General features: G+C 41.1%; 1 long non-coding RNA gene across 1 annotated transcript in view; it reads right to left on the bottom strand.

Moving 5' to 3' along the window:
• Positions 1-8,963: 8,963 nt before the first annotated feature.
• LOC144233333 (uncharacterized) overlaps positions 8,964-27,512 on the bottom strand; it is a 19,155-nt gene continuing 606 nt past the window's right edge. The window contains exons 2-4 of the long non-coding RNA XR_013335642.1: positions 13,343-13,507; positions 11,713-11,885; positions 8,964-9,121 (exon numbers count right to left, since the gene is read on the bottom strand). This is a non-coding gene — a long non-coding RNA (uncharacterized LOC144233333). The remainder of the gene's footprint in view (positions 9,122-11,712; positions 11,886-13,342; positions 13,508-27,512) is intronic.

Below are 27,512 nucleotides of genomic sequence, written 5' to 3'. Positions count from 1 at the left end.
AGGGGCTATCTACTGAATTAAAATGGTCATTATTTTTAAAAAAATAACAAGGGTTGGTGTGGATGCAGAGAAATTGGAACATTTATAAGTATTAGTGGGAACATAAAATGGTGCAGCTACTGTGGAAACAAGTATGGCAGTTCCTCAAATAGTTAGGCATAGAATTATCATAGGATCCAGAGATTCCACTTCTGGGTATATACCCAAAAGAATTGGAACCAGGGACTCGAACAGATACTTGTACCCCAATATTCACAATAGCATTATTCACATCAGCCAAAAGATGGAAACTACCCAAATGTCCATTCTTCCCTGTATATGTGTATGTTACATGTTACTGCATTTATATATAAAAATGAATGAGTCAGCCTTAAAAAGGAATGGAATTTTAAGATTCTTTTAAGTAATCTCTATCCCCAATGTGGGGCTAGAACCTACAACCCTGAGATCAAGAGTGGCATCCTCCACCGAATGAGCCACCAGGAGCCCCAGGAAGGGAAGTCTGACACCTCCCACAACACAGCTGAACCCTGAAGACGTAGTGCTAACTAAAATAAGCTAGATACAAAATGACAAATATTGTGGGATTCCACCTTCGTGAGGTAAATAGTTGAGGCCAATTCATAGAGTCAGTCAGACATTAAATCATGGTTGGCAGGGGCTGGAGGTGCAGAGAGTTGTTGTTTAATGGGCATACAGTCTAAATTTGGGAAGATGAAGAAGTTCTGGAGATGGCTGGTGACAATGGTTATCCAACCACGTGAATGTACTTAATGCCACTGAATTATACACTTAAAATCATTGAGATGGTAAATGTTGTGTTATGTGTATCTTGCCACAATAGAAATACATATTGTTTTTCAAAGCAGAGTGGCCTAATAGAGCCTGCACACATAATGTCTAGATTGATGGTCAGAGAAGATGTCTCTGAGGAAATGACATTTAACCCGAGCTCTGAATGACAAGCAGCCAGCCAGGTGAAGATGCTGGGTGAGGGGGAAGCCAGTCAGACAAAGGGTACAGAGAGTGCAAAGCCCTCAGGCAGAAACACAGCTTGTTGTTGTTGCTGTTGTTATTTTAAAGTTTATTTATGTATTTTGAGAGAGAGGCCCATGCAAGCAGGGGAGGGGCAGAGAAAGAGGGAGAGAGAGAATCCCAAGCAGGCTCCATACTGTCGACTGTCAGCACAGAGCCCAACACGGGCTCAGTCTCACAGAATCGTGAGATCATGACCCAAGCCAAAATTGAGAGTCAGACGCTTAACCAACAGAGCCACCCAGGCACCCCAGAAGCATGTTAGAAGTGTTCTGGGAGCCTAGGGAAGGCTAATGTGGTGGGATTGTGTAGGGCAGAGGAGGGAGAGTGGCTGGAATGGAAGGTAAAGAGGTGATCATAATAACCACGGACAACCCTCTCAAGAAGTTTTTCTGTAAAGGGAAACAGAGATGGGACAGATGTCAAAGGGGCCTGTGGGGAGATTTTTAGTTTAGTTTTCAAATTGGAACGATCTAGGAGAGAGAAAGAAATGACCATGGTAATGAGAAAGACAAAGCTGTAGGACAAAGTCCTTGAATAAAGAGAATGAATGAGGTCCAGACCACTAGTGGAGTTTCTGGTGAGAGTTGATGCCAACCCAAGTCCCACTTCCTGTATTTAACAATACAGGGACTGGGCATGCTTTCCTGTCCTTGTATTAAAAAATACTGAAATCCGGTAGCAATAACTTAGCTGGTGGCTCCAGGAAATACCTGTTCTTGGGAGATGAGACTGTGACCCCACTAACATGACTTGTTCATCAAGACTCCTTCAGACCTTCACCTCACTAAAGACTTCACCTCCTGTCCACCATTCCAAAATGGTTATACACTTGTCTGATCCTAACCAGCTCTCCGCCTTCCAAGGTCACCTTAAAATCACCCAGCCCTGGCCCTAAACTCTATAAATATCCTGTCTTCATGTGTCTATTTGGAGATACCGCTAAGATTCCAGCAATTGGTATTCTCCCATATTGCAGTGAGTCTAACAAACTAAGCTTAACTTGATAAACAAACTTTACTGACGGTCTTTTGGGGGGTTATCACTGGTTGTTGATGGGAGCTGGGATATTCATCCATTGCAACAGGAAGTAGGGTATAGATCAAAGTGCTCTGAAGTGGTGGAGAGGTGACGGAGCCATCTTTCTAAAATATAAAAATTATACCACCACTATCACGCAGTGGTTCCCTTTTGCTCATGTCACAAATTTCCACATAGTGGCCTGAAACTATACAAAAGTATCCTCTTCTAGTTCTGTAGGTTGGAAGTCTGAAATGGGTCTCACTGGGCTAAAATCAAGGTGTCCCCAGGACTGTGTTCCTTCTCCTGGGATCTAGGGGAGAATCCACTTCCTCCCCTTTCACAGCTTCTATCTGCTAATTGCCTTCCTTTCAAAGCCACCAATCCTGTCACTCCAACCTCTGCTTTTGTCATTACAACTCCTTCTCTGACCCAGACTTTCCTGCATCCCTCTTTCATTTATCAAGGCCCTATTATAAGTCACCTCACACTGGGCCCACCTAGAACATTCTGGACAAACTGCCAACTCAAGATCCTTATTTCTGTAAAGTCCCTTCTGTCATGTAAGATTAACACGCTCACTGATTCTAGGAATCAGAACACAGAATTCCTTGGGGGCTGCTATTCTGCCTACCATATGCTACTATAAACCCATGATATTGTAATTTATAATAAATCTATATTTTTGTCTTCACCCATGGTTCCTAGCTCAGAGCTCCCCAAACCCTTGGAATTTCCTAAGGGATTAGAGCAATGGGATCATCTTTTGTTAGAGTATTTGGTCTTTTGTTCTCAGTACCCGAGTGGAAAAGGTGAAATGGGTCTCTTGTTATTCATAACAAGCTCTTCCAACCACACAGGAGTTTATGTTAATAAGGTTACTTTTGAAAAGCCCCAGGCAACCTAAGGAATGAAGCTGGTTGCCAGGGAAACCAACCAGTTGATTGGAGTTTGGAACTTTCAGCTCCACCCTCCAACCTCTAGGGAGGGAAGAAGGGCTAGAGATTGTTCAACTACCAGAGGTCAATGGTTTAATCAGCCACGCCTACATAATGAGGCTCCATAAAAATCCCTGAAAACTATGGGGTTTGGAGAGCTTCCAGGTTAGTGAACCAGAATGCAGCCTATGCCAGGGAGGTGGTGCACCCTGAAACACACAGGAATATAGACTCCCTCTAGACAAACCCTGATACATCTCTTTATCTAGCCAGATATATATGTATCTCTTTATTTCTTTTCATTTGCACCTTTGATACCCTCCTTGGGTTCGATTAATTAAGCAAACTGGTTTCCTTAGCTCTGTGAGCTCTCTAGCAAATTAATCGAACCCAATGAGTAGCACATTTGGTCTCTAACTGGTTTGATTAGAACCAATATTGGAAGGGTCTGGGGAAGGAGTCATTTCCTACATTGCTGGTTTAAGTATAAATTGGTTCAACCTCTAGGGAAGGCAGTTTGGCAGTACTGATCAAAATAAGTGCCAATATTTTTTAATCCGACAAGATGCACTTGTAGAAATTTATTCTGCAGATATTCTCACACATGTGTAAATGACATACCATCCATGTACCACGGTCTGTAATAGCAAAAAGACTGGAAACAACCTAAATGCCCATCAGTAGAGAAATGATTAAATAAATTACATGCATACCTTGGAGATATTGTAGGTTCGGTTCCAGAATACCTCAATAAAACAAATATTGCAATAAAGTGAGTCAAATTAATTTTTTTTGTTTCCCAGTACATATAAAAGTTGCTTAAACTACACTGTAGTCTATTAAGTATGCAACAGCATCATGTCAAAAAGAGCAAGGTTTATATCTTAATTTAAAAATACTTTATTGCTGGGGCACCTGTATGGCTCAGTCGGTTGAGAGTCCAACTTCCGCTCAGATCATGATCTCACAGGTGGGTTCGTGAGTTCGAGCCCTGTGTGGGGCTCAGTGCAGACAGCTCGGAACCTGGAGCCTGCTTTAGATTCTGTGTCGCCCTCCCTCTCTGCTCCTCCCCCACTCACACTTTGTCTCTCTCTAAAAAAAAAAAAAAAATACACTAAAATTAAAAAAATTAGTATTTTATTGCTAAAAACTGTAAACCATCATCAGAGCTTTCAGTGAGTTGTGATCACTGACCACATACCATATAACATAACAATGAAAAAGTTTGAAATACCATGAGCATTACCAAAATGTGACATAGAGACATGAAGTGGACAATTACTGTTGGAAAAATGGTGAGGATATACTTGTTCAACAGACGGTTGCCACAAACCTTTAACTTGTAGAAAAACAGTATCTGTGAAGCACAAGAAAGGGAAGTGCAGTAAAATGAGATACACACCTGGGTAGTAAAGCCCTACAACGGAGCACGATACCACTGTAAGGACTAATGAGAAAGCTCGCTGGGTACTGAATCAATCATCTTCTAGATACATATTTTTAATCGGCTTGTTATTCGGAATAATTTTAGATTTAGAGAAGAATTGCAAAACTAGTACAGAGAGTTCCTGTATACCCCTCACCCAGTTCCCGTCTCCCTTGATGTTATCACGTTACATGCGTGAAAGGGTTCCAATCTAAAATGGAACTGGGGATATGAATTGGCGAATCTCATGCGTGCACCCGCAAAAGAATGGAACTTAAAAACTGAAAGACTGTTTTTCTATAAATGCTCAATTTACAGAAGACTAAGACTTAAGTCCTGATCAATGAACACCCGCAAAGATTATCTCCCCATCCTCAAGCCAATGAACGTACTGCTTGGACTGTGGCTGGACTCCCTTCTCTGCTCTCCTTATCCATAAATCAGCCCGCCCCAAACCCTCAGAAGACACGCTTGTAGCTTGCTATAGCATGCATTTCCCGAAATGCAATTCCTCCACTCATTCCGAAGAAACCCAGTTTCTGGTCATTTGAGCTTGCATCAGTTTACCTCTTTATGCAGGTCGACATAGGATACATTGTCAAAACTGAGAGACAGATATTGGGACATTTCTGCTAAATTCTAGACTTCATTCGGATTTCACTGGACTTTTCTGTTAATGTCTTCTTTCTCCTCCAGGATCCAATTCAGGGTATCACACTGCATTTCGTCACCCTGTCTCTGAGTCTTCTCCAGTCAGTGACAGTTTTTCAGGCTTTCCTTGTGTGAATAGCTTGGGTGAAGACTGGTCAGGTATTTCCATAAGATGCCACTCAATTTCAGTATGACTGACATTTTTCTCATGACTAGACCAGAGCTCTGAGTCTCTGGAAAGAATACCACAGAGGTAAAGTGGCTTCTCTCTGCGTCACAGCAGGTGGCACATAAATCTATACCACATCACTGGTGACGTTTACCTTGATGCCATGGCTAAGGTACGCAGTTTCTCCACTGTAATATTACCATTTTTTAATTTTTTTTTTTGTTTTTGAGACAGAGGGAAAGCACGAGCTGTGGAGGGGCAGAGAGAGAGGGAGACAGGAACCGAAGCAGGTCCCATGCTGACAGCAGAGAGCCTGATACAGGGGCTTGAACCCACGAGCTGTGAGATCATGACCTGAGCCAAAGTCAGACACTTAGCCGACTGAGCCACCCAGGTGCCCCTAATATTACTATTTTTGCCTTTCGAAACTCAATTCTTTGGAACTCAGTCACTAAGTCAAGTCCATTCTCATGTGTGGAAAGGGAATGAAGCTCCACCTCCTAGAAGGAATATCCACATAAGATAAATGAAATTTTTGGGAAAGGAGGATCTTATTCAAACATCAATTTTTACATTTTGGATACTAATCCAACACTACATTATTTTATTGCTCAAATTGTTCCAGCCTTAGCCACTGGGGGCTCCTTCAGGTTGGTTCCTGAGTCCTTTCCATATGTCCCCTTCCTGTCATTTATTTGAGCATTTCCTTTAATTTTGATTGTTGCCTGGGGGTCAGCAGTTACCCCTCTCTCTCAGCACCTGCTCCTTCCCCTGTGACTTCTGGAGTTTCCTCCCCTTTGGCCTGTAGCCCCGCTATGCTTTACCCCTATACTGGGCTAGATGAGCCCTTTGTGGAGGGCTGAAATCAGCTGTGTCTGTCCCCAGGACAATTAAGAGGCCCCACACGAAAGCCCAGGGGTCTTGCTCCCAAACCTCCTTCCACCTGTGGTGCACTGAGTCCTTGGGGTGCGGAGGTTGGGGGCCTACATCTCTCACACGACCGCCATCACCATGGTGCAGCTTCTCCAGGGACCAAGACCCAGGGAGCTAGGTCTACAGAGGAGTAGCTGGCTAGCCTTTCTCCAGGGTTCTCAGGGAGGGCCTGGTGAGATGAAGTCACAGATTTGTTGAGCTCCAGTGACCTGCGCCTGGGGATTTCACTCTTCTCAGCTCTCCTGTCTGATGTTTACCTCCTCATCCAAAGCCACCATGTCCAAGTTCTTCTTCTGAGATGACTGACAGAAAACTTTCCCTCCAAGGATCCTGACAGAGAAAGAACTGCAGGGGTGCAAGCATCTGCTGGTATCCATGCATTCTGCAAAGCACCAAGTGAGCGGGGAAGGTAGAGTGCAAGCGTGAATGCAGGCGTGCGTGGGCACAGAAGGGTGAAGGTGACCTTACCCTTGAGCTGTAAACGCATCTCTTATTCCTTGCTCCCAGATTCTCAATAGGTCTCCTCTCCATGCCCATTGTCAGTACCCTCATGCTACCATCACCTCTCACTCAGATCAGAGCCATATCCTCCTGAAGTGCTTATCCTGTTCCAAGTCATTGTAGAGATTTTTTTTTTTAATAATCACATTATGTCACTAATCTGTTTCAAACTCTTGAATAGCTCTCCATGGCCATCATGATAAAGACCCTCAACCCCTTCCCTTACCTCGTGCCACTCCCCCCTCACTGCCCAAGCTGCAGCCACCTCAGCTGCCCTTCATCCTGGCTCCTTGCCCTGGGTCCTCCTCCCTCCAAATCCCTGTCTCTTCACTCCCATCATCTTTCCTCCTTCAGACATAAGGGGTCTGTTAAATGAATGCAACTCTTTGGTGTCATTTCCCTCAACTGCCAAATACAGAGGGAGGAAAACCCTAAAGGCTTGTCAGGGGCCGGAACACCTGGCTATGGGCAGATGATGGTGGTGGGAGAGGCTGCCCAAGTGGTGGCCCTCAGCCTTCAGAGTGGGGTCTCCGGGTGCCAAGGCGGGTCACACTCTCTCTGCCTCACTCGCACTGCAAGGGCCAAAGCTCCCAAATGTCTGTCAGAGACCTCATGAGAGAGCAGCTGCAGTGACAACAAAGACCTCTGTGAGCTGGGGGCATCACCGGCTGTGGTGACACACCATGGGCGGGAGCACAGACCCACAGGACCCCTGGTCAATACGAGGACCACGGAGGAGGAGGAGCCACGAGGAGACTCACCCTCAGCCATGACTGAACTGAGAGAAAAGGGCAGAATTTTTTTGAACCAGTCTAGATAATCCTTCTGGCTTTTATCCTCCTGTGGCTACATCACAAGAGTCTTTTCTAGGGCCACAGACACTTGTCTCTAGCCAGGCCTCGCTTGCCGTCCCGGTAAGAAGGGAGCCTCGGGGGGAGGCATGGAAAGAGAGGGAAGGTTTCCACTGGCCCCAGCGCCACTCCAGGAACCTTCAAATTCAGCATCTGGCTGTTCCACGGGACTGTCAGAGATTCAGCCCAACAGGGTTTCCAAAGGCTGTTCTAGCTAACGGTCCTCAACCCAGCTTCTCTCAACTTCCCAGGAAAACACCCATAAGACACAGAACGAAAAGAAAAGGCAAAAACCACTGCAAACTTACACCAGAGCTCAGAGAAACTAATGATAATTGCAGGCAGACAGAGCCAGGTCTACCAAACCTTAGCGACGCCAAGGCAGCTTTAGGAATTTTAGTCTTCTCCCCCTGGGATGCTTTCCCAATGCTCAGATTTCCTAAGGTCTAGGGAGGCCATGGATTTTGCTTAACATTATATCCCAAGGGGCACCTGGGTGGCTCAGTTGGTCAAGTGTCCAACTTCGGCTCAGGTCATGACCTCACGGTTTGTGAATTCAAGCCCTACATCTGGCTAGCCGCTGTCAACACAGAGCCGGCTTCAAATCCTCTGCCCTCTGTGTCTCTGCCCCTCCCCTGCTTGTGCTCTCTCTCTCAAGAATAAACAAACATTAAAAAAGAAAAAGATTACCTTAAAAAAAAAAGATTAGAGAACAAAATAAATTTGGGGAAAACTGATGAAGTGGCAAATTAGGAACACCTTACAGTATTAATATATCTAAACGAATGCTGGGTACCTGGGTGACTCAGTTGGTTAAGCATCTGACTTTGGCTCAAGTCATGATCTCACAATTCATGAGTTCAAGTCCTCCATCGGGTAAGCTTGTGCCCTGCTTTGGGGGAGCCCCACTTCTCTCTCTCTCTCCCTCTCCTCTCGCTCTCTGCCCTTCATTCACGTGTGCCCCCCCCAAAAAAAACACTTTGTGGAAAAAATAACTTTCTTTCTTTTTTTAGGGAGAGAGTGGGGGAGGGACAACAGGAGAGGGAGAGAGACACACACACACACAGAGAAAGAGAAAGAGAGAGAAGCTTAAGCAGGCTCCATGCCCTGTGAGAAGCCCAATGTGGGGCTTGATCTCACAACCATGAGATCACGACCTGAGTCGAAATTAAGAGTTGGATACTTAACCAACTGAGCCACCCAGAGACCCCCCTTCCCCCAAAACGAAATTTCTATAACACTATAAGGTAGTTGTTTTATAGAAGTTATATCTCGAATAGGACTCAAGTACAGAAAAGCCACTGTGTACCAGCAACAGCGGTGGTTTAATGCAAGCCAGTGCCCTGTTTGCTCATTTGTGAGAAGCAAGATGGCAGAATGATGAAAAGCAGACTCTGAAGCCAGCCTAGAGACCGAAGGGTCATGAGAACAAGGAGGTCTTCTCACCTGGGCAGCTCTTGCAAGGCAAGAAGGGGTCTGGCCTTGACACAAGTGGAAAAAACCTTCCGATTCTGCGGCCATCTATGGAGGTCACGCCACAATGTGGTGTCCCGTGCTCTGGTTACACTGGGGCTCCTGGTTTGCGTCTTACCTAGGGCTGAAAAAGACCAAGGCAGACATACATATTATTTTTTAAATGCACACAAGAACGGAGAAAAAATAATTTCAAAACATCAGAGAAAAAAATACTTAAAATACTTTTTTTCTTTCATAATTCATTGTCAAGTAGGTTTCCATATAACACCTGGTACTCATCCCAAGTGCCTCCTCCATGCCCATCACCCTCCTTTCTCTCTCCCCCCCCATCAGCCCTCAGTTTTTTGCAGTATTCTTTTAAAATACTTTTATTATAAAAATACTTATACTTTTTATAGAATAATGATAAAAGCAGTATCTTGGGAACCATCCAAGCCTCACTGAGGGTCAGCATTGGGATAGCTGTGTGATGCAGGGCAAATCACTTTGACCCTTCTATGAGCCCTATCTATTGGTAGGAATAATAATAGCACTTCCTACACAATGAAATGTTAGCTAAGATAATGATTCTTTGGCATGGAGTCCCTGATAGACGGTGCTGTTATTACAGATGATTGATATAGGTGGACAAGAAAATCAAAATAGTTCCTTTCAGTTAGTTCCTTTTTTGATTCTAGTACACAATTTGAATCCATTGAAATCCTTAGTTTATAATACATGCCTACCAGTGGTTGTAGAACATTTAAAAAATGGACTTCTGTGTTGGGATTGGACCCTTGGAGACCATCTGGATTCAACAATTCAGAGTAATTCTAGGATTGAAAGAAAACATCAGGGGCACCTGGGTGGCTCAGCCAGTTAAACATCCAACTTCAGCTCAGGTCATGATCTAGCTGTTTGTGATTTCAAGCCCCACATAGGGCTCTATGCTGACAGTTGAGTCTCGAGCCTGCTTCGGATTCTGTGTGTCCATCCCTCTCTCTGCCCTTCCCTTGCTCATGCTCTGTCTCTCTCGAAACTAAGTAAACATTTTAAAAAATTAAAAAAGAAAAAAAGAAAAAGAAAGCATACCCCTGCATCTGTATACCTATACCCACACATGTACATACCACACTTGTGCACACACATCCACACTTATATATACCCACATACCACATATACCTTACACTGACGTGCGCAAGCATGCACGCGCGCGCACACACACACACACACACACACAGGTGTAAGTACTTTCCAAATGGTAAATGACTCGTACCAACCCGCTGTCATCCTCAATAATGGGAATGTCCCAATCTTGTCCTGGCTGTGCAGGTGTGGGAACTCAGGATTTTGAAGGTTGTGTCATATCTTATGGGAATGGGCTCTTACCTATGAGGGACAGTGTATCGTGACTCTCCTTAGAGGGGCACAGTGGGCAAACTGGAAGGAGGGAAGGGCCCTCTGTCAGACAGATAGCTAAGTACTTTCTGAAGAACAAGATAAGTAAGAGATATGTATTTTACATTTGTTCTTTGTGTAATTTGTCTATTAGTTCTTAAAAAATAACTCTATTTTTGTCTTCTCTTTTTTCTAATTAATCTACCTCCACAGTTATTATTTCTTTACTCCTTTCTTAAGGACTTGTTTTTCTAAACTTCTACGTGGAGTATTCAGTTGATTAAATTCTCTTTGTGTCAGCTAACAGAAGCATTTAAACCTATGAGTTTTATCTGAAAACATAGCTTTGTCCATATACCCTAGTGTTGATATGTTGTGTTTCCTTGCTTATTCTTTTTCTAAAGATTCTGGGATTGTAATCTTGATTTCTGTATGACTCTAGTGCTGTTTAGGGTAATTTTCCCCCCTTTTATGATTTCCAAATGGCTGGGTTTTCGTGTGTGTGTTTTAAATACTTATTGGTTACAATGTGGCTACAGAATATAATTAAGTATATTTCTGCTTTTTGGAATTTATAAAGGTTTCTTATGCACAATTTGTATGAATATGTGTAGCTGATGTGCATTTCACAAGCCATGATCTAGGTTTGGTAAAACAAAATGTAACTTTATTTTTCTGTTGCAAAACTTGTCCTCTTTTTTAAGTATCTGTTATTCCTAATGGCCATTTAAAACACAAAACCGACCAACCACCCACAAATATTAGCCACTTCTGGGCAAACTCAGCCATTTTTTGGTTTTTCAGGATTTTCTGTCACTTAGGAATTCTCCCTTCCCACATCTAAGTCAGAGGAACCTTTATAGCCTTCCAGGAAGGCCATCGAATGTTTTGTGGCCATTTCCTGCCCACAGTGGCATCCCTTGAGAGCATCTTCTCCTCCTAGGCCTGTCACCTGCCACGGGATATGCACACCATAGCTTCGTGGCCTGTCTCCCTCACTTCCCGGTTTGGGCACACGCCCCACTGGCCCAGATCTCAAGGCCACTTCCACTCTGCCGACCCTCTCCCCACTGCGTTTGTGAAACCTCCCACACTAAGGTCCTCAGGTCCTGATACAATCTTGACACCTCCAGACTGCCTGCCTGTCCTCCCAGAGAATCTCCACTTGTTCACCTTACATCCCTAACTAGGGGAGGGATATCCTTTCAGGGGAGCTCTGACCCTAAGGGCGGGGGACGGGACAGAGGACCCACACAGCATCTGATTGTCAGGCATCCCCATCCCCAACTTCTCCGGTTTGAGGTTACAGGACAGAAATGAATCCCCAGGTCTCACCTGCACTTTGGCGCCACCTGGTGGTTGCTGGATAGTCCAGGCATAGCCCCTGCTTGGGATCTTGGTGCTGTTGATGGTGATCCTCCATGCTGCTGTGACTCCCAAAAGAGCTACTCTTTCCAGAATCCGCCTTAGGTTAGATGGCGCCTGCTTTGTTGGGTGATCTGGGGATACTGGGCAATGAGAATACCGAGGGAAACACCTTCTGCTCTCTGGTTTCCAAAATTAAGTTAGGCTATGTTTTCACTGCCCAGCCATCCCTCCACCCCACCCTACCAACAAGAAATAATAACTTTAATTCCCACCTCAGCCCTTAAAGAATAGAAAATAGTCACCATGAAGGCAGCCAAAGTCACAGGATGATACGGAGTGTTTCTGTCAATTTTACTCATTATCACTCCAGATGTGTTATGAGCACTTGAAAGGTGGTAATAACCCCTCTTTGTAAATGTCTGATGCCCCCTTCCCTGACAAGTGGGGACCCAGCACCCTGAATGCTGTGGTCAGACAGGGCAGGAAACCACGCAGCAGCAGAGGAGGGAGGGAGACCCAATCCCAAACCACCTTCTTGACACCGTCTGAACCAGGACACCAAAGCAAATGGAAGGAGGTGGGAGACGGGAACAGATTCCCTGCTTTCTGAAAGTAGAATGTTCCTGTAATCCCTTTCCTAAACAGAAATGGTATAAAGCAAAGCAGCAATGACCAGTTCCTGAAGGCGAAAATCCTCTTCAAATTTCCTTCCCCTAGCAAAAGTAGGTGCTGATGTGTGTCTTTTGTACAAGTGAAATAAAGCAAACTTTCAGACTGGAAGGGAAGGGGACATCTGTGCCTGAAGGAAGTGGAAACACCCCACATGAGCCAGGCATTCAAAGTAGTCAACAGGAGACACAGCTGGAGCGGGTTCCCTGAATCACACTGATTAGCATTCTCCTACGGAATTGTCTGTGAGCGTAGAGGCACATTTAACTTTTTTGCCTCAATTTTATTTTGTCTGACATTAAATGTACTAGCCTTCTTTATATTCACATTTTAATGTTCTTTTTAACCGACTGAGCCACCCAGGTGCCTCTATAGTCACATTTTAAAACAATATACTTTGGGGGCACCTGGGTGGCTCAGTTGGTTAAGCGTCCGACTTTGACTCGGATCATGATCTCATGTGGGTTCGGGCCCCACGTCAGGCTCTGTGCTGACAGCTCAGAGCCTGGAGCCTGCTTCAGATTCTGTGTGTCTCTCTCTCTCTCTGACCCTGCCCTGCTCACACACTGTCTCTCTCACTCTCTCAGAAATAAATAAAACATTTAAAAAAATTAAAACAATATACTTTGTTGTGGAAAAATATGGAAATTTTGGGAAAATAAATTTTATATATTTTTTCTATCTATCCATCTATCTCTCTATTCATACAGCCTTTACTGGTGTGTGTGTGTGTGTGTGTGTGTGTGTGTTTATTAGTTTCCTAGGGCCGCTGTAACAAATTACCACAAACTGGGTGGCTTAAAACAACAGAGACTTATTCCCTCATAGTTATGGTGAACAAAAAGTCTAAAACCAAGGTGTCGGGAGTGCTACACTCCCTTCAAAGGCTCTAGGAGAGATTAATTTCTTACCCCTTCCAGCTTCTTACCCCTTCCAGCTTCTGGTGGCTTTAGACATTCCTTGGCTTGTGGCTTCATTATCTCTGTTTTCATATGAACATGGCCTTCTCTATAGTTTGGGTCTTCTCCTCTTCTGTCTCTTCTGAGGACACTGGTCATTGGATTTAGGACGCATGAGGATAATCCAGGATGATCTCAGAGCAAAATCATCAATTTAATTACCTTTACATCTACAAAAATCTCCTTTCCAAATAAGGTCATACTATAAATTCAGGCATTAGGATGCAGATATACACACATATACACCACATTTTTATGCATTCTTTTCAGGTGTTGGTTATATGCATAAATAAAACTTTTTAAACTAAATTTAATTCACAGCCTTTATACAATTTATATTCAATTTTTCTGTAGCAAATTTCTCAGTCTTTAAATATTGATCCAAAACACGTTTGTAATGGCTGCATCATAGGCCTTCTTAAATGTGCTATACTTTATTTAACCATTCAGTTAATATTGAGCACTCATAATTTTTGGTACTATAGTCAACAGCCTCGCAAAAATCTAGCTTCTAAAGGTGTGTAATGGACAAGTTGTTGTTTTTGCTACTCTGTATCCATTGTCCCTTCTTCTGATAAACTACCCCTGTTTTTCCTGTAGAACTAAGCCTTCCTTATAGGCTCGGTTTGGTGAAACAATCAATGAATATGATGGTTCTAAACTTTTATAGTGTAAAAAATAGACATGAAACCTGACACAGGCTAATTTTATGCTTTCTCCATGGCAACTAAATCTTAAGCAAAATGATAAGATTCAAACAGCTGTAGCTGATTCATCCTGTAGCTGATTCATTGCTTTCTGTTACCTGGTCCAGAAAGCAATCGGAGAGCCACCTGGGGTTTCAATCCTCTTTAGACCAGTTTTCCATATTTCTCTATCAGGATTGTGAATCGAATTTTAAAAATTTTGTTTTCTGTTTTATTCTGTCTGAATTGATTTCTGGGTTTTGTTTTGTTTTTTTAATTTTTTTTTATTTTTGAGAGAGAGAGAGAAACAGCATGAGCAGGGGAGGGTCAGAGAGAGAGGGAAACAGAATCTGAAACTGGCTCCAGGCTCTGAGCTAGTTGTCAGCACAGAGCCCGACACGGGACTTGGGCCCATGAACCTAAGATCATGGCCTGAGCTGAAGTCAGACGCTTAACTGACTGAGCCACCCAGGCACCCCGATTTCTGGTTTTTGCAAAGATCCTTAACATATATAAGGTGAACCCTTGGTTCATTTTTCTGTTTTTTGCTTTCTAACAAAAATATTTAGTAATATAAATTTTCACCGAGCAGAGTTCAATTGGTGTGTAAAGTCATGTTCTCACTGCTATTACTTCATGAATGGATTTATATTTCTTCTTTGAACTGAACTATTTGGAAATGTGGTTTCAGAATTTCATGTGGTTTTTTTAGAAAATTATTTCATTGTGTTCTGTTTCACTTTGTTACATTATGTTAAGAGAATTTTGGAGATTTATAGATCATTATATACATGATGAATTTTTAGAAATGTTCTTTAGGTCATTAAAAAAATAGGTATTGTCTATTTGTGGATATGAAACATCCTTTCTCTTTCACACACACACACAGTAACACATGCAAACACAAATATTATAATTAATAGCTGACTTCAGCAAGCTGCAGGATACAAAATCAATACATAAAAATCAGTTGCATTTCAATTTACTAGCAAAATCAATACATAAAAATCAGTTGCATTTCAATTTACTAGCAATGAACAGTCCAAAAAGAAAATTAAGAAAACAATCCCATTTAAAATATCATTAAAAAAAATAATAAAATATCATTAAAAACAGGGTGCCTGGGATGGCACAGTTGGTTAAGTGTCTGACTCGGTTTCAGCTCAGGTCATGATCTCATGGCTCCTGGGTTCAGGCCCTGCATCGGGCTCTGTGCTGACTGTGGAGCCTGCATGGGATTCTGTTTCTCCCTCTCTCTCTGCCCCTCCCCCACTTGCACTGTCTCTGTCTCTCAAAAATAAATAGACTTTAAAAAAGTAAAATAAAATATCATCAAAAAGGTAAAATGCTCAGGAATAAAGCCAACTAAGGAGACATAAGACTTATATACTAAAAACTATAAACAGTGCTAAAAGAAATTCAAGAACACCTAAGTAAATGTAAAAATACCCCAAGTTCATGGATTGGAAATATACAAATTCAGTGTAATCCTTATCAAACTCCCAATGGCATTTTTTTTGGTCTTTTTTCTTTGCAGAAATGTTAATGCTCATCCTAAAATTTACATGAAATTTCAAAGGGCCCTGAATAGCCAAAACAATCTTAGGGGAAAAAAGAACAAAGTTAAAAGACTCATAATCCCCAATTTAAAAAACTTACTACAAAGCTACAATCCTAAAACTGACATTAGGATAGACATATAAACCAATGAAATATAATCAAAAGCCCAGAAATAAATCCTCACACCTCAGGTCAACAGATTTTTGACAAGTCAATAAGGAAAGGCCAATTTGCTCAACAAAGCATTTTAAAAAACAGGATATCCACAGGCAAAAACAAAACAAGTTGGATCATTACCTCACACCATATACAAATTAACTTAAAATAGATCAAAAACTTAAATTTAAGAGCATAAACTGTAAGACATACTTGCACAATGATCATTTTAGAACACTTCTATCACCCCTAAATAGTTCCCTCAGGCCTATGCCTAATTGATTTGCTTTCTGTCTCTATTATTTTGGTCTTTCTAGAAATTTCATACAAACAAAATCATACAAGACATAGTTATTTGTATTTGGCTACTTTCATGAAGTTTACCTATGCTGTAGCATGTATTAGCACTTGGTCCTGATTTTTACTGCTGAGGAATATTCCATTGTGATTTCTCTTGATTATACTGGGATTATGGGTTTTGGAGAGGAAGACCACAGAGTTAAGTGACATTCCTATCACATTATATCAAGGGTACATGGTATCAACATGATTCATCACTGATGATATTGATCTTGATCTCCAGACTGAGGTAGTTTTGTCAGGTTTCTCCACTTTCTTACTATACAATGTGGAAGGAATTTGCTATGCACAGCCCACATGTAAGAAGTGGGGAGTTATGCTCCCCCATGTTGAGGTAAAGCATAAGATGGAGCATAAGTACTCTCTTGAGGTATCTACAAGAGTTATTTGGAATCTGTGTGGGAAATCTATTCTCCTTCATTTATTCTTTTATTTATTTAGTCATTTATTTATAGTATGTCAGCATGTGGACTCATGGATAATTATTTTATGTTGTAGGTTATAATCCAATACTACTTGGTTTTATTGCTCAGTTTGTCCTGCTTTGGCCACTGGGAGCACCTTCGGTCGCCTCTGGTGTCTCTTTGACATACTCCTATCATTTTAAGTATTTTCATTTTTTCATTTTTTTTCTTTTTTTACTTTTAGGCACTACAGGATGCTGCAGGCTATTTCCCACCCTTGATTTTAGAATCAGCCATTTTTCCCAAGAAGCCCTGGCTCTTTTAATAGAGAATTGTACGAGAAACCAAGATCAGGGCACTGTGTATGCTCATTGCTACTGGGGTGTTGGCTTCTTGACCCTCTCAGAGGGCAGAGCTTGGAAATATATCTGTATGTACACACTGTGTATAATTATTTGCCTCTGGGGGCTCCTGTGTGGCTCAGCTGATTGAGTGCCTGACTCTTGATTTCAGCTCAGGTCATGATCCCAGGGTCATAAGATTGAGCCCTACATTGGGCTCTGTGCTGAACATGGAGCCTTCTTAATATTCTCTCTCTCTCCCTTCCCAGTCCTTTAAGACTTCGGGTTTTGAATCCCAGCCACATGCCAAAGAAAATACGCAAGAGAGTTGTGGTGCAGGGTGGGCTAACTGCCCTCCGTATTCTGTGAGGACTTCCTGAACAGCAAGGGGTATGATATCACCAATTCGGGGTTGGGAGATTGGGGTAGTGCCATCCCCTCCCCCACTCCAGAAACAGACAGATCATCTAAGCAGAAAATCAACAAGGAAACAATGGCTTTGAATGACATGCTGGACCAGATGGACTTAACAGATATATTCAGAACATGACATCCTAAAGCAACAGAATACACTTTCCTCTCAAGTATACATGGAACATTCTCCAGAATAGATCACATAATGGGTCACAAATCAGCCTTCAACAGATACAAAAAGATCAAGTTCATACCATGCATATTTTCAGATCACAACGCTATGAAACTTGAAATCAACCACAAGAAAAAATTTGGAAAGCCCTCAAATACCTGGAGGTTAAAGAACACCCTACTAAAGAATGAATGGGTTAACCAGGAAATTAAAGAAGAAATTTTAAAAGCACATGGAAGCAAATGAAAATGAAAACACAACAGTCTAAATGCTTTTAGATGCAGCAAAGGCAGTCCTAAGAGGAAAACACAATGCAATTCAGGCCTATGTCAAGAAGCTAGAAAGGTCCCAAATATACAACCTAACCTTACACCTACAGGAGCTAGAAAAGAACCAGCAAACAAAGCAATTACAGCAGAAATATACAACATAGAAACAAACCAACAAACAAAACCACAAGAGAACAGATCAATAAAACTAAATGCTGGTTCTTTGAAAGAATAAACAATTGATAATCCCCTAGCCAGACTTATCAAAAAGGTAAGAGAGAGGACCCAAATAGGTAAACTCATGAATGAAGGAGGAGTGAGTGATCACAACCAACACTACAGAAATACAAACACTCATCAGAAAATACAATGAAAAAGTGTATGCCAACAAACTGGGCAGTCTGGAAGAAACAGACAAATTCCTAGCCACTCATGCACTACCAAAACTGACACAGGAAGAAACAGAAAATTTGAACAGACCCAAAACCAGCAAAGACACAGAATCAGTTATCAAAAATCTCCCAACAAACAAGAGTCCTGGGCCAGATAGCTTCTCAGGGGAACTCTACCACACATTTACTTTACTTTATTTTATTTTTAAATTTTTAAAAAAATTTTTAAATTTATTTCTGAGAGAGAGAGAGAGAGCATGAACAGCAGATGATCAGAGAGAGAGGGACACAGAATCTGAAACAGGCTCCAGCCTCTGAGCTGTCAGCACAGAGCCAGATGCAGGGCTCAAACCCACGAACTGTGAGATCATGACCTGAGCCAAAGTCGGATGCTTAACCAACTGAGCCACACAGGCGCTCCTTCTACCAGACATTTAAAGAAGAGTTAATATCTATTCTTCTCAAACTGTTTCAAAAAAATAGAACTGGAAGGAAAGCTTCCAAACTCATTCTATGAAGCCAGCATTACCTTGATTAACAAAGACCACACTAAAAAGGAGAATTACAGGCCAATATCCCTGATGACCCTGGATGCAAAAATTCTCAACAAGATACTAGCAAATTGAATTCAACAGCACATTAAAAGAATTATTCACCACGATCAAGTGGGATTCATTCCTGAGCTGCAGGGATGGCTCAATATCGGCAAATCAACCAATGTGATACACCACATCAATAGAAGGATGAGAACATATGATCCTCTCAATAGATGCAGAAAAAGCATTTGACAAAATACAGCCTCCTTTCTTGATAAAAACCCTCAAGAAAGTAGGGATAAAAGTAACGCACCTCAACATCATAAAGGCCAGATATGAAAGGCCCACAGCTAACATCATCCTGAAGGCAGAAAAACTGAGAGATTTCCCCCTAAGGTCAGGAACATGACAGGGATGTTCACTTTCACCACTGCTGTTCAACAAGGTACTAGAAGTCCCAGCCTCATCAATCAGACAACAAAGAAATAAAAGACATCTGAATTGGCAACGAAGAAGTCAATCTTTCACTCCTCACAGATGACATGATGTTCTACGTTGAAAACACCAAAAAGACTCCACCAAAAAAGTGCTAGAACTGATACATGAATTCAGCAAAGTCATACGATATAAAGTCAATGTACAGAAATCAGTTGCATTTCTATACAACAGCAGAAAGAGAAATCAAGGAATCAATCCCATTTACAACCGCACCAAAAACCATAAGATACCTAGGAATAAACCTAATCAAAGAGGTAAAAGATCTATGCACTGAATACTAAAGAATGTTTATGAAATTGAAGACACAAAGAAATGGAAAAGCATACTATGCTCATGGATTGGAAGAATATTATTAAAATGTCTATACTATGCAAAGAAATCTACACATTCAATGCAATCCCCATCAAAATAACACCAGCATTCTTCACAGACCTAGCACAAACAATCCTTATATTTATATGGAACCATATAAGACCCCAAATAGCCAAAATAATGTTGAAAAAGAAAACCAGAGCTGGAGGTATCACAATTCTGGACTTCAAGCTCTATTACAAAGCTGTAATCATCAAGACAGTAGGATACTGGCACCGAAAGAGACATATAGGTCAAAGGAACAGAATAGAGAATCCAGAAATGGACCCACAAATGTGTAGCCACCTTTCTTCGACAAAGCAGGGAAGAATATCCAATTGGAAAAAAGACGATCACTTCAGCAAATGGTGCTGGGAAAACTGGACAGTGACATGCAGAAGAATGAAACTGGACAACTTTCTTACACCACACACAAAAATAAATTCAAAATGGATGAAAGACCTAAATGTGAGACAGGAAACCATCAAAATCCTACAAGAGAAAACAGGCAGCAACCTCGTTGACCACAGCCACAGCAACTTCTTACTTCACAGGTCTCTGGAGGCAAGGGAGATAAAAATAAGAAATAAACTACTGGGACCTCATCAAGATAAAAACTTCTATACAGCAAAGAAAACAATCAGCAAAACTAAAAGGCAACTGACAGAATGGGAGAAGATATTTGCAAATGATAATTGGATAAAGGATTAGTATCTAAACTCTAAAAAGAACTTATCAAACACAACATCCAAAAAAAAAAATCCAGTGAAGAAATGAGCAGAAAAGTGAATAGACACTTTTCCAAAGAAGACATCCAGATGGCTAACAGACATGAAAAGATGCTCAACGTCACTCATCAATGAAAGAAATACAAATCAAAACCACCATGAGACACCACCTCATACCTGTCAGAATGGCCAAAATGAACAACTCAGGAAACAACAGATGTTGGAGAGGATGCAGAAAAAAGGGGAACACTTTCATACTGTTGGTGGGAATGCACACTGGTACAGCTATTCTGGAAAACAGTATGGAGGTTCCTTAAAAAGTTAAAAATAGAACTACCCTTCCACTCAGCAATTGTCCTACTAGGAATCTATCCAAAGAATACAAAAATGCTGACTCAAAGGGGCACATGCAGCCCAATGATTATAGCAGCACTATCAACAATAGCCAAAGTATGGAAAGAGTCCAAATGTCCACAGACTGATGAATGGATAAAGAAGATATGGGGTGTGTGTGTGTGTGTGTGTGCGCGCGCGTGTGTGTGTACGGATGGAACTAGAGTGCTATGTTAAGCAAAATAAGTCAGAGAAAGCCAAATATCATATGATTTCACTCATACGTAGAATTTAACAAAGAAAACAGATAAACATAGGGAAGGGGAAGGAAAAATAAGACAGAGAGGGAGGCAAACTGTAAGTGACCCTTAAATACAGAGAACAGACTGAGGGTTGCTGAAGGGGATGCACTAATGTGTGATGGACATTAAGGATGGCACTTGTTAGGATGAGCACTGGGTGTTACGTGGAAGTAATAAATCCCTGGGTTCAGCTCCTGAAACCAATACTACACTGTATGTTAACTAACTTGAATTTAAATATTTTTAAAAAAGATTCTCTCTCCCCAGCTCTCTCTAAAATAAAAAATAATTATTAGTCTCTTTATTCCTCTGAATCTATATTAAGCTAAATGAGTTCATATCGATGTCTGCAATGTTAATCCATCATCACAGGGTTTATTATTCTAGCCTCCTCCCTGCTCTTGATCATCTGTAAATTTGCACTCCAACAGCAAGTTTCACATATGGAAGTGAAGACTGAGTTGATTACCAATTCAGCAGTTTCTTTTATTTAAGATTTTATTTTTAAGCAATCTCTACACCCAATGGGGGGGCTTGAACTCACAACCCCGAAATCAAGAGTCACATGCTCTATTGACTGAACCAGCCAGGCACTCCTCTTGAGAAGTTTCCAGCAAATAGACTCCTTTATCTTCAAGCTAGTATGAATTGTTAGAAAGTCCTGCTATGCTGCTATTGTTATCTGCAAAGTATAATGTCAAGGCTTTCTTTTGGTCAAACAGCTCTCATTTTAAATGTTAAAAACTGCTATTTTACCTTGTTTGAACATTTTGTGTAAGTACATGATAAAGCAGTTCCAAAGTATCTCATATATCACATAGTTTGATTTGGTTGAAATATGGGAAAGCTCTACTCCATTTATTGCCGACAATCCATGATGCTCTTAATACTTTTTAAATGTTTATTTGAGAGGGAGGGAGACAGAGTGAGCATGAGTGGGGGAGGAGCACAGAGAGAGGGAGACACAGAATCCAAAGCAGGCTTCAGGCTCTAAGCTGTCAGCACAAAGCCGAATGCAGAGCTCTAACCACAGATTGCAACATCATGATGACCTGAGTCAAAGTCCGACACTTACCTGAGCCACCCAGGCACCGCCTTTTTTTTTTAATGCATGATGTTCATATTTAAAAAAAAAAAAAAGTCTGCTTGCTTATACATATTCAAGTGTCTGAGCTACAGAATACAGAAGTAGCACATTTAATAATATCATTAACCTTCATGTACACAGCAGACTTTAATTGTAAAAACTGTTTCTAGTAACATATTTTATAGAAGGAAATTTATATCTTCATCAAATGTCAAAAATCCTTCATCTTCTACCACTAAAAATAGTTGGCAGTCTATAGCAATAATTTTGTCAAGCTTTCTGTTTAAAATTTTTGTCTCAAAAGTAGAAGGAACTATATTCTTGAAATATTTTTATAAAGTCTGTTGTTTTGCAATTTGATTAGTAAGAACAGAATGGGTTAGGATGTCTCATTTTTCTCTAAAACTTTCTTGGTTTTATTCATAGTCTATATTCTTTGTTACACTTGGGTCAAAGTTGTTTCAATATGGATGCTCTTTACATAATTTTAGAGATTTCCTCCTTGTGAAATTCTAGGGTGGCCAACTTGATGTTCTCCTTGTAAGTCAGCCTTGCAAGATGTGAGTACTCCCAAAGGGGACTTTTTCTTGAAAGACTCAAATCTAAATAAAATTAAATAGCAAAAATTAAGTATAGTTCTTAAACATGAGTTTAATGTTTTAGAAACACTAAATGCCAAGTCTACAAAGATTAAAATTCTGATGTAATCCATCTCTATTTTTCCTATTACATTTATGTATCCAGTTAAGAGCCTATTTTATTTATTTTTGAAAAGAGAATACATTGACCTACCTTTAAAAATGTAAAATTAGGGCACCTGGGTGGCTCAGTTGGTTAAGCATCCAACTTCAGCTCAGGTCATGATCTCACACTTGGTGGGTTCAAGCTCCAAGTCAGGCTCTGTGATGACCATGCAGAGCCTGGAGCCTGCTTCGGATTCTGTGTCTCCCTCTCTCTCCACCCGTCCCCCACTCACACTCTTTCCCTTCTCTCTCAAAATTAAATTTTTAAGAAAGTTTTTAAAAAATGTAAAATTGTACTAAAACATACACTATGTGTATATTATATTCTACCCCAACTCCCCTTTCCATTCTCTATAGTTAACTACATTATAGTAGTTAACATGTGAGTGTAAGAAAATCTAAGTATATATATTTTATTCCCCCTTTTCACTGTGCAAAAAGTAACATAGTATATACTCTTTTCTTCTCACCTTGCCTTATTCATTCAATTTTTCACATCAGTGTATAGAGAAATTTTCATTCACTTTTATAGCTGCGTATTACACTGATATAGATGTACCACAGTGTATTTAAGCACGTCCCCTCTTTCAAAAGCAAAAACCAAGTAGGACTACACTATACACACTATATGGTTGATTAATCTTTAACAAAGCAGGAAAGAATAGCCAATGTGAAAAAGACCACCTCTTCAAGAAATGGCGTTGGGAAAACTGGACAGCAACGTGCAAAAGAATAAACCTGGACCACTTTCTTACACCATACAGAGAAAGAAATTAAAAATGGATGAAAGACCCAATGTGAGACTTGAAACCATAAAAATCCTAGACGAGAACACAGGCAGTAACCTCTTTTACACTGGCCGTAGCAACTTTTTTCTAGATGTTTCCTGAGGCAAGGGAAACAAAAGCAAAATAAACTACTAGGATTACATCAAACAAAAAAGCCTCTGCACAGCAAAGGAAACAATCAATAAAACTAAAAGGAAGCCTTCAGAATGGGAGAAGATATTTGCAGATGACATATCTGATAAAGGATTAGTGCCCAATATCTACAAAAAACTTCTAAAATTCAACACCCAAAAAGCAAATAATCCAATTAAAAACTGGGCAGAAGACATGAACAGACACTTTTCTAAAGAAGGCATCCAGATGGCCAACAGACACATGAAAAGATGCTCAACATCACTCATCATCAGGGAAATGAAAATCAAAACCACAATGAGCTATCACTTCACACTGGTCGGAATGGCTACACTCAACACCACAAGAAACAACAGGTGTTGTCAAGGATGCGGAAAAAAAAAAGGATGTTTTGCACTATTTGTAGGTATGCAAACTGTTGCAGCCACTATGGAAGACGGTATAGAAGTTACTCAAAAAGTGAAAAATAGAATTACCTTATGATCCAGGAATCTCGCTACTGGGTATTTACCCAAAGGATACAAAAACACTAATTCAAGGGATACATGCACTCCTATGTTTATAGCAGCATTATTACAATAGCCAACATATGAGAGCAGTCCAAACTTCCATCGATTGATGGATAAAGGTGTAGTATATATACACAATGGAATGAATCTTGCCATTTGCAAGAACTTGGATGGAGTTAGAGAGTATAATGCTAAGCCAAAAAAGTCAGAGAAAGACAAACAACATATGATTTCACTCACATATGAAACTCAAGAAACAAACCAAAAGAGCAAAGGGGAGAAAAGAAAGAGAGAGAGAGAGAGAGAGAGAGAAGTCAAGAAACAGACTCTACATGATAAACTAAAAGACAAACTGAGGGGAGGAGGGGAGGGGGGGACTAGGTGAAAGAGGTGATGGGGATCAAGGAGTGCACCTGTTGTGATGGGCACCCAGGGATATATGAAAGTGTTGAATCATTATATTGTACACCTGAAACTACTATAACACTGTATGTTAATTGAAATAAAATAAAAACTTCAAAAGCCAAATGAAAAACAAAAAATAAAATAGGTAAGACCATATCAAACTAAAAAGCTTCTACACAGCAAAGGAAACCATCAACAAAATGAAAAATCAACCAACTGAATGGGAGAAAATAGTTGCAAATCATATATCTGATAGGGGTGAATATCCAAAATATCTGAAGCACTCATAACCCAACAGCAAAAACACCCAAAAAACAAAACAACAAAACAATCTGATTAAAAAATGGGCAGGGGATCTGAACAGACATTTTCCTAAAGAAGACATGTAGATGGCCAACCGGTACAAGAAAAGATGCTCTGTATCATTGATCATCAGGGAAATGCAAATCTCAAAACCACAATGAGGCCATCATCTCACACCTGTTAGAATTGCAAAACTCAAAAGACAAGAGATAACAAGTGTTAATAAAAAGAGGATGTGGAGAAAAGAAAACCCTGTGCACTGTTAATGGGAATGTAAATTGGTGCAGGCACTGTGGAAAACAGCACAGGGGTTCCTAGAAAAAATAAATAAAACCGCCATACGATCCAACAATTCCACTTCTGGGTATTTATCTAAAGAAAACAAAAACACTAACTTGAAAAGATATCTGCACCCCCATGTTCACTGCAACATTATTTACAATAGCCAAGATATGGTAATGACCTAAGCATCCATAGATGAATGAATGGATAAATACCCAACCATTAAAAACGAATGAAATCTTGCCATTTGAAACAGCATGGACAGATCTCAATAACATTACACCAAGTGAAGTAAGTCAGAAAATAAATATAGCATGACCTCTCTTACATGTGAAATCTAAAAAAAAAACCAAAAACCAAAAAAAAACAACTAGAAACAAAAACAAACGCATAGATCCAGAGAACAGATTGGTGGTCATAAGACATGGAAGAAATGGGTGGGTGAAATGGGTGAATGGTTTTCTTTCTTTCTTTTTTTTTTTTTTTAGTTTAAGTAAACTGAACAAAAATTTTATTAAAAAATTCCTAAGTCCAGGCCTATGGGACACAGGTATCATCAGTGTTTTTGTAGTTCCCTCGTGACTCCAATGTGTAAACAAATTTGGGAACCACTGAGATATTTAAAAAAATTTTTTTTAATTTTTATTATTTTTGAGAGAGAGACAGACAGACAGAATGCGAGTGCGGGAGGGGCAGAGAGAGGGAGACACAGAATCTGAAGCAGGCTCCAGGCTCTGAGTTGTCAGCACAGAGCCCAATATGGGGTTTGAACTCATAAACTGTGAGATCATGACCTAAACCGAAGTCAAGAGACTTAACTGACGGAGCCACCCAGACCACTGCACTATTATTAAAGGAATACTATGGGTTGTGTTGCCCACTGAAATATGATTCACAAACTGCTGAAATATTGCTTGGAATAGGATTGACAGGGCAGGGGGGCTGGGGGTTGGGAGGAGGCAGATAATCATCTTTCTCAGAAAAGAAAAGAAGAATTTCTCAGACTCTCCCAGTCCAGGTAAACCACTCCATCCCTGAGGACTGTTACCAAAGGGGTCCTTCTGGAAGCAGCTAGGTTTAGAAAAGGCTAGGTCTGAAAATATCCGGAAGCCTCAAGGTATTGTTACCCATGGGAGAGTCTGCATCGTATGAATGGAGGCCTCAATGCTTGGATTCCCCACGAAAGATTTATTTGAGGATCCATACTCAAAGACGGCCTGAAGGTCACAAGCACAAAGCACTACTAAGGACAGAATACTGTCAAGAAGGGACAGTGAGCAGGCCCGGAGGTAGCAACTGCACCAGGATTAGGGGTGTATTTTCTTTTTATGTTTACATAGGTTATGGGTCATAGCTAGGGTGATCTCTAACTGAGGTCATTTTCAATCATCTAAGGGACTCCTCCTGCCGATTAGGAGGAGGAGTTTTGGGCCTACAAGGTTCTTGCTGGAACTGTCCTGTCCATTTCCTCCCACAGGGGCAAGGTTGAAACCATAATGTAAATATATTTACAGTGACGCTATATGTTTACCCTGGGGCAGAGGATGAAGAAGAGAGGGCAAGTTCTGCACCTGTGGCTCTTGGTCTGTTAGCCTTGGCATCTTGGAAGCCACAAGGCCAGGATGTTGAGGGGTCGTGGAAGCCACAAAGTCAGGATGTTGTGCCCCCAGGCTTCTAATGTGTAACCTATTTATCGCCATCTTTACCTCCAGCTCATGTCTAACTAACTGCCTATTCTATCAGTACCATTTAAAACAGGCATCCCAGTCAGTTACCTTTTTTTTTTTTCTTTTAAGGACCCATAGCTTTCTAATTTAACTTTGAGTAAATTAAGTTTGGAGAGATAAAAAGTTCCCTATAATGGCCACTGGTGTTTGTGTTTTTGCTTATTTATTTTTGAGAGAGCGCGCACGCGCACAGGGGAGAGGCAGAGAGAATCCCAAGCAGGCTCAACACTGTCAGTGCAGAGCCAGAAGCGGGGCTCAAACCCACAAACCGGGAGATCAAGACCTGAACCGAAATCAAGAGTCGGAGGCTAAAGGGACTGAGCCACCCAGTGCCAGTGTTCTCAATTACTTTTGGTTAAGTTAGTCCACTTAGTTGTAAACGCGCATGCAGAAAGATCATAGTTTTTAGACATAAAACCAGCCAGAGTCCCAGTAAGAGTGAGGAAGGAGGCAGCACCCTCAGAGCATTTTGATGACTGTGATCCCATTTCTTAGAGGTTTTTCTCCAGGGCAAAGTTTCATCAGGGGCACCCCGGTTCCAAAAGGAATCAGAGTAAAGACCAGTACAGTTCCAACAATCAGTACAGTCCCCAAAAGAAGTCCGACCAAAGGCCAGATGAGCACTTCCAAAGTGGGGGGGGGGGGGGGGACCCAGGCCTCA

This window comes from Crocuta crocuta, unplaced genomic scaffold, assembly GCF_008692635.1.
Source record: "Crocuta crocuta isolate KB4526 unplaced genomic scaffold, BGI_CrCroc_1.0 scaffold113, whole genome shotgun sequence".
Classification (NCBI taxonomy): domain Eukaryota; kingdom Metazoa; phylum Chordata; class Mammalia; order Carnivora; family Hyaenidae; genus Crocuta; species Crocuta crocuta.
Note: the sequence above shows the minus strand (reverse complement) of the source record. Positions and strands in the feature narration are given on the sequence as shown.